Source organism: Anastrepha obliqua, chromosome 1 (assembly GCF_027943255.1).
Source record: "Anastrepha obliqua isolate idAnaObli1 chromosome 1, idAnaObli1_1.0, whole genome shotgun sequence".
NCBI lineage: Eukaryota > Metazoa > Arthropoda > Insecta > Diptera > Tephritidae > Anastrepha > Anastrepha obliqua.
The window spans coordinates 94,830,515-94,845,006 of record NC_072892.1 but is presented as its reverse complement, the minus strand read 5'-3'; the positions used below and the strand labels follow the sequence as shown (position 1 = coordinate 94,845,006).

The following is a 14,492-nucleotide window of genomic DNA, read 5'->3' as shown; positions in this document are numbered from 1 at the left end:
ACCTGAGACTTCAAGAAACCCCACAGGAAAAAGTCTGGCGGGGTCAAATCGCATGACCTTGGTGGCCAATTCACATCACCCCTGCTAGAGATAACCTTACCCTCAAATCGTTCATGCAGAATGTCAATCGTGGTGTTTGCTGTGTGGCACGTAGCGCCGTCCTGCTGGAACCACATGTCGTCTAGGTCCATATGATTCAATATGGGCTATAAGAAATTGGTTATCATCGTTGTGAAGCGCTCGCTGTTGACGGTGACCGCCTCACCAACGTCGTTTTCAAAAAAGTACGGACCGATGACGCCGCCGGCCCAAAATCCACACCAAATGGTAACTTTTTGAGGACGCATTATCACCTGGTGAACCTCGTGTGGATTGGTGTCATCCCATATACGGCAATTTTGTTTGTTAACACAGCCATTCATCCAAAAATATTATACGCCTCGTCACTAAAGATGATTTTTCGCCCAAAACTGGGGTTCTCTTCCAAACGATTCGAAGTCCAGTCAGCGAACAAACGGCGTTGTCTATGGTCATCAACTTTGAGCTGCTGGGTCAGTTGGATGTTGTACGGGTATAGGCCCAAGTCCCGACGCAAAATTCACCAAGTTAAAGTCTGCGAAAGGCCAAGTTCTTGTGCACGGCGAGGAATAGACTGCCTCGGGTTCTGCTGTACACTTTCACGGACCGCGGCAATGTTCTCGGCTGATCTTGCACTCCTTGAACGTACGGGTGTTGGCTGATTGTTTACTGACCCGGTCGTCTCAAATTTGGCCACCAAACGTTGAAGAGTCAACTTTGGAGGGCGCGCAACGTTTGCCTTAAGGAACACTCATTTTGATAATGAAGTTTTATCATTTGAACGTGCTGTTCAATCGTGTAACTTGCTATGATGATTTGGCATAAACAACTGAATAATAAACAAAAGATTTGACAGATGTCACCAAAACAAAATGGCTGCCACAGGGCGCCAAAATCCACCCGCGCCAATTGAAAAACCCTTTATTTATATGCATTCGTACTCTGCCAATCAGACCGTCGTGGCTCCGCTGTATGTGGCGCATACTAGTGGACCACTTTTGGAAGAGAATTCGTGAAGTTTAGCGAGACAGCCTACATGGCGACAATTTTCTGTGGCTTGCATGAAAATAGTCGATTGGCGTTAAGTCAGTGGTTGTTGCTGTTGTTGTAGCATTATAAACATTCCCCATACTTACATACGGTGAATGCTGCTGGAATGACAGTCCTTGGCCGGATATAAATCCGTTTAAGTCAGTTTTAAGTCAATGGTCATGGTCTCCAGTGAATGTCACCGCCATGCGTTATGATGAAGTACTCCAATTACTCATCCAATAAATTTAATGTGCCCCTTGAAGTGTAGCTGGTGACGTTATCCTGTTGGAACCTCATATTTGAGCGTTCTATGTTATCCATTTTAGACCACAAAAAGTTTGTTATCATCGTGCATTACCGGTTGACGTTAACAGTGAGCACAGAAATGAGGGCCGATGTTACCGCCGGACCAAAATTCACATCAAGCGATGATTTTTTCGTAGTGTAGAAGGACTTGATTAACCTCCTGTGGATTTTCGTTACCCAAAACTAGCGATTTCGCTTGTTCACGTAGCCACTTAACTGAAAAGAGTCACACTATTTAATCCGTTATTGATTTTCATAATTATAATAATTTTAACAATTTCAAAGCGTCGTTGTATTCTGCGTAGAAACGCCAAATTTGACAGCTGCAGCTTTACCAAGATGTCCGCTTTGATTCTAGTTATGGAAGTGGAGAATAATATAGGGCACATGAAATTTACGCGAAAAAAGACTCAATCACCTCAGGAAACGAACCAGAAGATATCACTGCGGCCGTAAATTTTGGAATTTCAGAAAAGTGGAGTTATGACAATATTTTTTGTTTATTTGTAGTTGAGGATCTTAAGCGCTTAAGCAGTTGACCATAGTACCTCGGCGAAAAAACTCGATTTAGCTTTGCAAGCAATCAAGTCAGGTACAGTTAATATACATACGAATGTACTTTCCAATCCACTAACTAGCCTCTCATGTAGAGGGGTCAGTGTGCATTAAACCAATCAAGAATAGTTATGCGGACTAGTGTTTCGCTATACTCAACCTCCCTCAACGCCGACTTACAAGTCAACAAAACCAGCGTTTCTTTTTTCGGATAATACGTCTCTCTTCCTTTTCAGCTATCTGTAGCGATCCCACATGGCTCGCGTTGCGACCGATCGCAGCGTGGCTCTATAGGCGGCATCCTTTCTTTCTGCGGCAGCATGACATTCCTCGTCGTACCAATTCTTTTTTCGGGCTCGCCGGAATCCGATTTCTTCTTCGGCGGCGGTACGTAGAGAACGAGAAATGTTGCTCCATTGTTCGTGCATGCCGGTTTGTTGGGCAGTACTCTCTGAGAGCAGGAGTGAGAGTCGAGTGGTGAATCCTCTGGCTGTCTGTTGTAATTGCAGCTTTTCGATGTCGAACATTCTTTGTGTAGGTAGATGCACGTTTTTTGCTGCACAGAGGCAACAAGGTAGTGATCCGAGTCGATGTTGGGTCCTCGGATCGTACGAACATCTAATACACTAGAAGCGTGTCTTCCATCTATCACAACATGATCGATCTGGTTTCGTGTTTTTCGATCAGGAGACAGCCAGGTGGCTTGGTGAATCTTCTTATGCTGGAATCTGGTGCTGCAGACTACCATGTTTCGGGCCCCGGCGAAGTCGATCAGCCTCTGTCCGTTACCGGATGTTTCGTTGTGCAGGCTGAATTTTCCGACTGTGGGACCAAGAATTCCCTCCTTGCCCACCCTGGCGTTGAAGTCGTCAAGCACGATTTTTATGTCGTGGCGGGGGCAGCGCTCATAGGAACATTCCAGGCGCTCATAGAAGGAATCTTTGGTCGCATCGTCCTTCTCTTCCGTCGGGGCGTGGGCGCAAATTAGAGATGTTAAAAAAACGGGCTTTGGTGCGGATTGTTGCGAGACGCTCGTCCACCGGAGTGAACGACAGTACTTGGCGACGAAGTCTCTCTCCCACAACAAATCCGACACCGAATTTGCGCTCCTTTACATGGCAGCTGTAGTAGACGTCGCAAGGTCCTATGGTTTCCTTTCCTTGCCCCGTCCATCGCATCTCTTGGATGGCAGTGATGTTAGCCTTTACTCTCACGAGGACATCAACCAGCCGGGCAGAGGCACCTTCCCCATTAAGGGACCGGACATTCCAGGTACATGCCCTCAAATCATAGTCCTTAGTTCGTTTGCAGAGGTCGTCATCAGTATAGGGAGGTCTCATCCAAGGCTTTTTAAAATTTTTCATTGGGGGGGATTTTTAAGTGGGGGATTTTTAAGTGGCGGGTCCCAAACCCAACGCACAACCAGCTATCCTGGAATGTTTCGCCTTCTCACTTTAGCTCACTCCCGAACGGGTGTTCGGAAGCTACCCAGAGGATACGTGGGCTAATCCCGGCCGTTGTGAGCTGCTTGAACCATATGCAGAAGAATCGTCCTGGCCATTCCCAAGTGAATGGCGATCAGTAACTTTCCCCATATGGTGGGTAAGTACCACAACGAAACGCATGAGCTCAATGAACTTTCTTGAGAAAAACCTCCTCTTTGAGACAAAAAAATTGATGTCTCACACTTTAAAATCCGACAATAAATGCCGAAGATCTGAAGAAAAATATAATTGGGCGACATCTAGCGTTGCCAGAAAAAAAAAATTTTTTTTAATGTTTTTCAAAAACACTTCATATGAGGCGACGTTTTTTTGGTGATACGCTCTAATATATATATATATATAACGTATGTATATATATGTATGTATATCGCTGTACCCTTATTACCCAACCGCAGCAAAAAGTCAATATTTATGGATGCATTGATGTTTAATCGAAAATTAGCGATTGTATTCACCCCAATAATGGCAACTTTATGTATTGTACTTATAGACATAGTCGGAGAGCTATAAATAAACTTTGTGCCGGAAGAAAATCTTTTGATCAAAAACCGGATCTGCATATTTACAATCGAGCCGGTATTTCTAAAATATTTTTGTAATAATTTCCAAACATTGGAAAAGCGATGCATAACGAATTGGCAAACCTTGCTGAATATTTTCACTACTGCATGTCATGGGTAAATTTGACAGCTGTTGAAACATATTTATATATACAAGGTGACGCAAAATTAATCATCCAATTTTGTTGTTTTTGAATAACTTCGGCGAGCGCCTCCTCATATTTGTGGTGTACGTCTTGATGTTTTTTCACAAATCGAGCAACCTACAATTTTATGACGCCTCCGTACATTTGATGGTTTTCTATGAAGAATTTTTTCAGGACAGAAATATTCTCGGAGGCTTATCAATGCCTTCCGAATGGCGAACATAACATTTGGATAGACTATTATGGTTATCTGGGTACATTATATGAGTAAAGGTTTTGGGCAAATTGTTGGCGCAAATGAATGCTATATTAAACGGTGCATTACTGTGATTTAAAAACTAAGAATTGTCTGTCCCAAAATCTAGCTTATTTACAACGGCTCTCTCAGCCATAAAATATGACAGCAGTGCTGCCAAACAAACCATTTCAGATTTTTCCCAGTCGATATACCGGCGAAGTTTACAGTAATACAGTGGAGTGGAATAGTATGTATGTCAATGCCGATACGTTACATATGATTTTATAAATATTTGCATACAAAAATCAGCATTCAAAAAACATTAAAAGCAATTGTTTTTCAGGGTTTACAACTAAAGTACTTAATAAATAAGCCCTCTGAATTGTGTTGTTTATGCCACATTTACAATAGATAGTGCGAGTGCTTGTATCCATGCAGAGTCTAATCCATTACGCAAAGTGTGTTATTGAAAAATGCAGCTGCTTATCAATAAATTTTTCTCGTCTGATAAAATCTGCGCTAACGATAAATAAAAAGTTCAACTGTCTTCATTCGTACAACACGACAGATTTGGATTAGATAATCGTGTCATAATTACGATCAATTTTGCTATGATTGTGGCATATTGATGGCACTATTGGTATGATTATTAATATTATTGCTTACGGATATGTAAAATTAATAAAACAAAAAAAAAAACGATTCGAACGATGGATGATTTAAAAAGAATTATTTCGCACCTATAAATTTCCTTTTTGTGGTAAACAAGCTGATAACAAGGGCGAGTGTGCATAACAAAAACATTACGGTTACAAAGTGAAAAGTGCAAATGGCAGCAAAAGGCAACACACAAGGCAACTGGTAATAAGCAATTGAGCAGGAATACAAGTAGGTGCAATTTCAGTGACAAAACGGGTGCAAACAACAATTCACTTCACTACTAAGTCCAATATACATACATACATATTTGAGGTTAGTAACGCGTCAAATGTGAGTGCTGCGTTTATGTGTGTGTATGTGTATTATGAAAAATGGATTTGTGAGTCAGAACACATATTCTTCATATTCGATTGCTCTGCATTATCGAATTCATTTGCATAAAACCAATTCTAAAGTAAATCTGCTGACCTTTCTCATTTAAGCCACATAAATGCCCTACACGTTCACAAACATTTGCACACTAAACCTGTAGTGACCACGTATACATCACCACTGATGGCATGATTAACTTAACCAATTAAACATAGTAATCATTTAATATATCCTTGCCGAAAACATGTAAGAAAATACGCCTTCAATTCAAATGGCCTGCATTTAAAAAGATGAGCAGCTATCAAAACAGAAAGTTGCCTACAGAAGTTTTAACTGACCCATGGGAAGCCGAAATACAAACATCAATTCAAAGTGGAAAAAGTCAAAAAGCAAAATACCTTGCGGGATGAGATAAAAGAGCAGCATTTGTTGAGCCTACGCTTTTGGCCATGCGCCTCTCTAAAGTCACCGCACTTTCGCCTCTTCTTGCAGGGCTATGCGAAATGCTAAGTAGGTGTTGAATGAAGCGTTAGGTGGGCGGGCGGGCGTTCGTACTTCACCAACCATACTCGGCAGCACTCGGTCATGATTGTGGCCTGTGATTGGCTAAACTGCAGAATCCTGTTGCTCGGTCGACTCTTATCGTTGTTAGCCGAGTATAAAATGCCGACGCGCAATGTAAAGGTCCCATTCAAATTTGGCTCTTGCACACTTTAGCAGCATATTGTGACCGGAAGAATTCAAAGTCGTACTACTTGTAAATATTGCAGTTGCATTGAAACGCGTAACAACAAGTGGCATTAACGTATAGAATACTTATGAAAGTACTTTTTATTTACAAGTAAAAAATAAAAGAAGTAAACAGATGCACTACTCACATTGCAGCATCTCAAATAAATGCCATAGAGTTTGAAAAAGCACAGAAATTACATTAATATTGCGCGTGATAAAAATCGGTAGAACTTTCTTTAAAAAAGCGGTATAGTGATCGCGGTGAAATAGTGTACTGTCTATTAACTTTATTCAAGAATTCAAAACTCTTAGCGAATTCATAGAAAATTGGTAAGTAAATATGTAAACTTAGGAATATAAATGCATTAGATTGGGACTTTCTAAATTTTAAATCGAAATAACTTGCCCAGATCCCATTTGAGTGCCAGGCTTTAGAAAAAACATAAATTAAGTGCATCAAAGGTGAACAAAATCATGCAATTTGTTAAACTAATTTGTTGGTTATTTATTTTTATTTTATATCTCTTATATTTGTGTTTATTGAGTTCCTGGGTATAAAGACATAGAGGGAAACGAGACAGTGGATGGAATAGCTAAAGAAGGCGCGAAACTTTCGGGGTATCAAATAAGTCAGATACTTAAGCCCCTGCGCACAATTCAAAAAGAACTAGAGGAATGCATGATAATAAAGGCAAAAGGCAGATGGCTTAGCCTAACCAATTGCAAAGTTGGCAGAATCATGTGACAAGTATACTAAATCGGTTATATCGTTGGATAGAAGAAACTGTAGAACTTCAGTTGGTATTACTGGTTGGACACTGCCTAGTTGCAGCACACGTTTAAAGCTAAATTTAACCATTAACGACGATTGCAGGAAATGTAATGAACCGGGTGCAAGAGAAACCTTGGAGCATCTCTTATGCTACTGTCCGGCTCTCTAGACAGTTAGACTATGCTACCTGGGGTGCTTATAGCTTTGAAAGGGTAGAATCTATCCCTGAACTGGAGCTCGAGCGACTCCTGAAATTCACGAACAGTACGCTCATCTTGAGTGTTGCACATTTTCGCTAAATGGGACTCGGATCTGGTATCGGTATGGGCCAAAATGGTCCCTGCGTGGCTTCGGCCAGCCAGTATAACCTAACCTAACCTACTATTGTTACCGATCAAAAACACACAATATAATATCGGTTGAGTAAAATTCAGTAGCAAGGCTGTCATAGTGGTAATGCAACCTTGCTTGTTTTCCCTGCAAGCATAGTAGATTTCAACGACGAAGATCTAGTTCCACAAAGACAAGTAGATACACTGGAAATATCCTTCGAAAATTTGCAAGTCTTTATTCTCGTTTTCGCTGCTTTCCATATCTACAAATAATGAAAAGTTATAAACAAATTACTCACCAATGTAAAGTTACTTTACCGTCAATCATAACTCTTTTGTTATAGAAGGAATAAATAAACTTTCCTTTCTTTATTTATAAAGCCTTTTAGTTTTCCGAACATCTAAGAAGTTCGCTGTAATAATATATGTATACTCTAACTGTGAAACATTAGGAGGAGAAAGGAAACTGTGAAAAGTAAAGTTAAGCCTCTTTAATTCACTTCCGAGTGATTTTTATTGAAATTTTCTGGCCATTACAGATTCGACCCGAAATACCCGCTTAAGCAAATTGGGCAGAGCGCGTCAGTCTTATCTTTCTCGTGCTAACTCAGTGCTTATTAAAAGTATCAAGTCCTCAGACTTGGTATTTTTATCGCAGAGCGGACCTTCCTCTATCTGCACCACCTCCGCGCTTGTATCCATTCCTTAGACATGACGCAGCCAACAGAATCGTTAGACCTCTATTCCTTGCTTTATTTCCACGTCGCTGTAAAGCTCATTCGGCTAATTGGCGCGTACATCATTTTTTCGTGTTTGACCGAGCTCCTACTCTTATTTGTGGTGTGCATCTTGATGTTGTTCCACAAATGGAGGAGCCTACAGTTTCAAGCCGACTCTGAACGGCAAATATTTTTTTTTTATGAAAAGCTTTTTCATGGCAGAAATACACTCGGAGATTTGCCATTGCCTGCCGAGGGGCGACCGCTATTAGAAAATAAACTGCGATATTAAATATTCCTAAAATACTAAAATTCATAAATATCCTACAAAAGCTTTCTTCTCAGTGCTCTAACCCCATAAACATATATAAGTACATCTTAAATATCATAAACTTTAGTTCCTTTTTCTCATATGAGCACTCGCTCTTTTAACATGTCGTGTTCAATATTTAGAATACAATAGACATTTTTTAACTTATTGCATGGAAGGTGTAAATGTGGTATTAGGATCGCCTCATTGCATGTTGCCATCAATTATATTTCTGAGCCACACATTAGCACAAGCGTATTGAATGAATTAGCAACTGAAGTTCCTTTTTATCGAGAGGTGGATTCGCGACTACTTCTCCCAGGCTCCCAAGTCAATAGAAGTCTGGAAAATAATATTTATTAATAAACAGGCTTATACCTCCATACGAGTCTAGTGATTGTTGGGCGCCATGTACCATGCATGCATTTCTGCTATGAAAAGCTTCGTTTCAACACCCTTCAAAGATGTATGAGTCGGTCTATAATACTTATTTTTATTCAACTCCACAACGATGGTTTTAAATTAAAAATACTTACATTTAGAAATTCTTTTACATTTTGCGCCCAATAATGAAAACAGAGTAACATAATAATGAAAATGAAAATGGCTTTATTGTTTTTCAAAATACTCTCTTTGCAAGTCAATACACTTCTTCATTTACTTGAAGCAATTTTCAGAACACTTTTGTCACTCAGAAGTGAACTTTGACTTCGCATTTTATTTTTGATGTTCGGGTACAAAACAAATCAAAAATCATTAGGGGCCAAATCAAGGCTGTAAGGCGGATGGCCCAATAATTCAATCTTTACAATGCTCAAAAACTCTTTTGTGTGAGCCAACATGTGAGAGCTCATATTGCTTTAGTGAAGTATGACTCGTCTTCGGCGTTTGGTTTTCCTTAATTCTCCGAAAACTTCTGGCAAACAAATGGTTGTGTACAACTCCGAATTGAATGTTTTAAATTTCTCTAGTGGTACAGTTGAGAGACATGAAACGATTTGCCGAAAAAACAGGCCACTATTCGGTTTTAAGAGCTTCTTCCGCAAATAACTTTTGTTGGATTAAGCTCTTTTTGGAATACCGATACTGTCGATTGCTGTTTCGTCTAGATCCAATATTCACCAAGTCACCTGTTCCGATGTCATAGACGTACTTTGCGCCACCGCGGATGAATTTCTTCAACATTTCCTCACACAAATCGACACGTGTCCTTTTTAGCCAATTGTGAAATTATGCGGTATCCAACGAGAAAAAATATTTTTGATGAGGAATATTGATCAATTGTTTCTGCCACAACAACCGTTTTTACAAGGCCATCACGAAGCTCATGCTGCAAGGATTGACGGCCTCGTTGTACGAGTACCAGCATTTCCCAGTGGCTAAGTAGGGGTGCTTCAACGCTAAAGTCCAACTTATTTGAGCAATGCGCTCATGTCTCGATAATTCACTTCGAAAATTTAAATAAATCATGGCACGAAAATTAAGGAGTTAATTTCATCTTTAGGGCGAGATGAATTTTTCAGCCTCACTGAAAAAATAACAAATAAAGCTCGTAAGTTAAAACGTTATATAATATGTCAGCTTATGTTACAAAATACTAAACTTTTTGATAAAAATATCGAATTACAACTCATCACACGTAATATTTGCAAAAGCGAACCTGGTAAAAGGCGAGCCTTGTAATTAATATCGTATAAGAAAGCTACATAGATGATGGCAGTAAAGTGATGTTTGTTGTAATTTGTAATTTTATTTTAGAATGATACTAACCTGAATTATTTTCCAACGTTTCGAACTCCTTTTTACTATACTCAATGTCTCCAAAACAAAATTTAAGTGTGACGGGACTTTTGGTTCTAAAGTTATAGCAGAATATGAGTTTCACGCCCCTCTACTTACTATGCGTATCTATTCTTCCCTCACCCCAAATTTCAAATAGTTTCTTATGTATTAAAAATATTGAGCCACTTAAAATTTCGCTCAGGGGTGTATAGTTGTTCAAGCGAAAACATACCTGTAGGACCTTTTAGAATAGGTCTACGCAGCCGATTTTCCACCCACGTGTTTCTCATCAACAATAATATCTTTTAGAAGACACACCGATATAAACGTTTTTCCACCTGGTCACCATAATGTTCACATTTATGTGCATTATATATGCATATGTATTTATATGAATCAACTCATCCCTCATATATGTTCTTAATATGTACTAATATATAAATACATATATATATATACATATGTTTGAATATAAATAAACTAAGCTGATTTCATTACTATGCTAAACGCGGTGAGCTATAAAATAAATCTGTATGCGTAAGTACATATGTATGTACTTTCATACAAGCATAAACTACTTTTTTTAAATAATATACTTATAATATTTCTATACACGATAATTTTAATTGCTCTAAGCGCTAAGCGCTAAACGCCAAACACTAATGCCATCATTGATGTACAGGGTCCCGCACTCGAAGTGTAACCAATTAAAAAGGCCATAAATTTAGTTTGGAAAATTTCTTTTAATCAATTCAAAGTAAAAAATGTGTGAATGTGTACAAAATTAAGAATCAATTTACTTTTGCTCTATATGACCACCTTTTGCCTTGATTATGGCCTTGAGACGGTGTAGAAACGAATCGCAAGCTGGTCGAATGGGACTTGCAGATATTTTGGCCCACTCACGGAGAATGGCTTTTTTCAGCACCTCGAGACTGGTGAATCTTTTAGTTCGGACCTCGCTCTCCAAAATGGGCTAAAGAGAATAATCCATCCGATCCGCGTCTAGTGAAGAGAGCCATTGTGTAGACGGTATGAATTTCGGAACTTTGTTTTTAACCATTCTTGGTTCACTCGAGCTTTGTGAGAGGGTGCCGAGTCCTGTTGAAACGTCCAAAGTCTGTCACCAAAATGTTTGTCTGCCCGTGACTTCAAAGAAACCTCCAGAATACTTCCCCGATAATATTTCGCATTTACCTTGACGCCAGGCTCGATGAAAACGATTGAAGAGAGCCCATCTGCGGCTACAGTGGCTCAAACCATTACCTGTGGCGGGTGCTGCCTGCTGGTGGCCAATCAATGACTCTAATTCTCGTATGAACGCTCGGTCAAACAAACCCTATCGTTTTGGGAGTTTACGAATTGCTCAATTTGAAAAATTTTCTCGTCATAAATCACAATGTTCGGAAATTGACCGCTTTCGGCCAAGGGTTTTGTAAGGCTTGACTTTGAGATGCTTTTTCAGTATGCGGCGGATGCTACGGTCAGATATTTTCAGTTCTTTCGCCATTTGATTGGCACTTCATCGGGGATTTTGCTCAAGTCGCTTGGTCACTTTTTGAATCATTTCACATGACGTTGCAGTTTTTTGATGACCACCTCCATGATGTTTTGCGAAGCTACCAATAACATTGTAACGAGTAATGGTGCAATAAACGAAAACTTTATTTACTTTAAAGTGCTCGAGCTCACGAACAATCGCTGGTTGTGATGTTCCAGCCAAATATAATGCAATCACACTATTACGTTTGAAATCCATTACTGATTTTCTTCTTTCGCGTTTACTCTCGGCGAGCGGTCTAAAGTTGGTTATACTTCGAGTGCCGGACCCTGTACTGTTATGTGTACTTATCCGGGTTGTTAGCATGTAACATTTTCTTTAGCCCAATGCCTGAATGAATGGTCATGAAAGCTAAAAGGAATAAATATTCAAAGCAAATGAATAGAAAAGCTTTGGCTCAGAAAAGTGTGTTTTGTGTCCAGGGCAGGAAGTGGAAGGTTGTACGACTTTCGCTGGCTAGCTTTAAAAATTTCTTTTTTATTTTATTCATAATTCTATTTCCTCCTACAAAGCAAGTATATTTAGCCTACGGCTATGGAAGCTGAGCACTTAAACTTTATAGACTACTCTATTATTAATTTCATTATTAATTTGCACTCAAATAAATGCCGTTACATAACATCAATATAAATGAATCACCGTGGTTTGTACAATTTCGTTTCTCTTTAATTGGGCGTGTTTGTTTGGATTGAGGCGTATGTTGACTGTTGAAAATAAAATGAATGCAACTATGCTATTCCTGCACTCTATTTTGTTAATAAATTACGGCTATTTTTCGGATGGCTCTAGGCTGCAAGAAATGGTAGATAAGCTCTTCGCTAGGGACGCTCTTTGGTACATGACCTCTACTGGCACTGAATAACATATGATACATACATATTTAGCATTTACTCTGACAGCGAAGCTGCTGTTCGTAATGCTTAAATATCGACATATAATCACACAAATGGAATTTATCAAATGCAGAAGTGTGCTGAATGAGCGGGTTTTGCAGTGATCCCTGATCACTTTGCATTATCACTGGCGCATCCTGCACACTGCACCGCTAACGAACTAGTAAAAAAGACGCATGATTATTCATGGTAGTACTAGGTTAAAATAAGTTTTCCGGTTCAATATGAAAATTTTTTAGGTTGAAATACACTTTATAGTTTAGTAGTCTCCCGGAACATCAAAACGCGTGATCCAAGGAGGTGCTTATTTATAAATTCCATCCCTGAAGTGAAAATCAGGAACGGCTGCAAAATACGCTTCCACAGCTTTTATGACCTCATCATTTGATAAAGAAAGCTTTCCACGCAAGAATTTGTTTTCATCTATAATAGAAGCAGATGGAAGTCGCTATGAAAAAATAAAATATGATTTCGGTGGATGCTCCAACAATTCGAACTTTAATTCATAGATTTTAGCCATTGTCAAAATGCTCTTGTGACACGGTGCATTGTCCTGATGAAAAATATTTTTTTTCTTCTGCAAACTGGGTCTTTGTTCACTATTTTTTTCGTTCAGCAGGTCTACGAGGTTACAATATTATTCAGAATTTATTGGTTATACCAGTAGTCCACAAACAAAATTCCTTTCGCATCCGAAAAAACTGATGTTTGGCCGATTTCTGGACTCGACCTCGTTTCGGAGCTGAAGAACCAGATTTCAACACTCTTTAGCCTCTTTTTTTGTTTAAGGATCATGGTGATAGTCCCAAGTCTCATCCATAGTTATGAATCGACGCACAAAATCAAATTTATCATTTCGGAATCGCTCCAAATATTGCTCAGAAAGTCGCAATCGAATATGTTTTTGTTCCATTGATCTTAAACCCAATACACTGTCCCATGAGATGCCTAGCGCTTCTATTAAATATCTTTCAGCTTTCTACTATACTAATTGATGGCGAGAAGTCCTTATACTTTTTCAACATTCATTCATAAGTTTTAATTTACTTTTAAACCTTCTGAAAATATAACTTCAATCAGTGAATGATACACCATTTTTTCCTGGTTGTAAACAAAGAATGAATTACCAGATTGAAATGATATTTCATATACGTTCATATGAAGAGTGTACCAAAATAACAAAAAAATATAGGCTAGTAGCAACGCCCTCTCTTATCGAACCGCATAACTTATTGGACAAGGACAGGAAAATACTAATCCTATAGTATTGGCATAAATCGAGATGCATCAAAGTGGTAAATAGCAGTTGAGTTGCAGAACAGACCTATACGTTAATAAAAAATATGGTCAAAAGATGATAAAAAATATCCAAATCAGGTCAACTGCCTGCGAAGCTTTATAATTTTTAAAAATGGCCTCGTACGTCAATCACATTTGACACTTGTGAACTAGAGAGTTGTGGTATACAAACAGACAAACAGTGGAGCGCGGAACAGTTAAAATAAAGATTTCCATCACACAAAATCTTTTTTTTTTATTTAATTAGTAAAAAATTTATTAAAAAACAAAATTGGATAATTAATTATGCACCACCTTGAATGTAACATATATGAATGATATTACTTCTGTCTGAAAACTAATTTCATGGGTTTTTTCATAGTAACAAATTGCCTAATAATTTACGTCTATTATTAATAGATTAGTTAATCAAATTTTCGTAGTTAATAGAATATTATATTTGCTTTTCAACTGCAAACGCTAAGAGACATTAAGTTAAACACTGAAATCAATAAAAATATACATTTTTACATATTGTACATACATATTTAAGAATATTTTGTAAATACTGCCAAGCATTTCACCTTTTTTAACAAAATTGAAATTGCACGCAATTAAAATAATCTTGCAGGATCATAATTTATGTGCATAGCAACTCTTT

The 14,492-nt window shown here is 38.6% G+C and overlaps 1 protein-coding gene across 1 annotated transcript in view; it reads left to right on the top strand.

Moving 5' to 3' along the window:
- Window positions 1-6,154: 6,154 nt before the first annotated feature.
- The window catches only part of LOC129253120 (neuropeptide CCHamide-2), a 52,865-nt gene continuing 44,527 nt past the window's right edge, over window positions 6,155-14,492 (top strand). The window contains exon 1 of the mRNA XM_054891376.1: window positions 6,155-6,514. The gene's annotated coding sequence lies outside the window, so the exon portion shown is untranslated. The remainder of the gene's footprint in view (window positions 6,515-14,492) is intronic.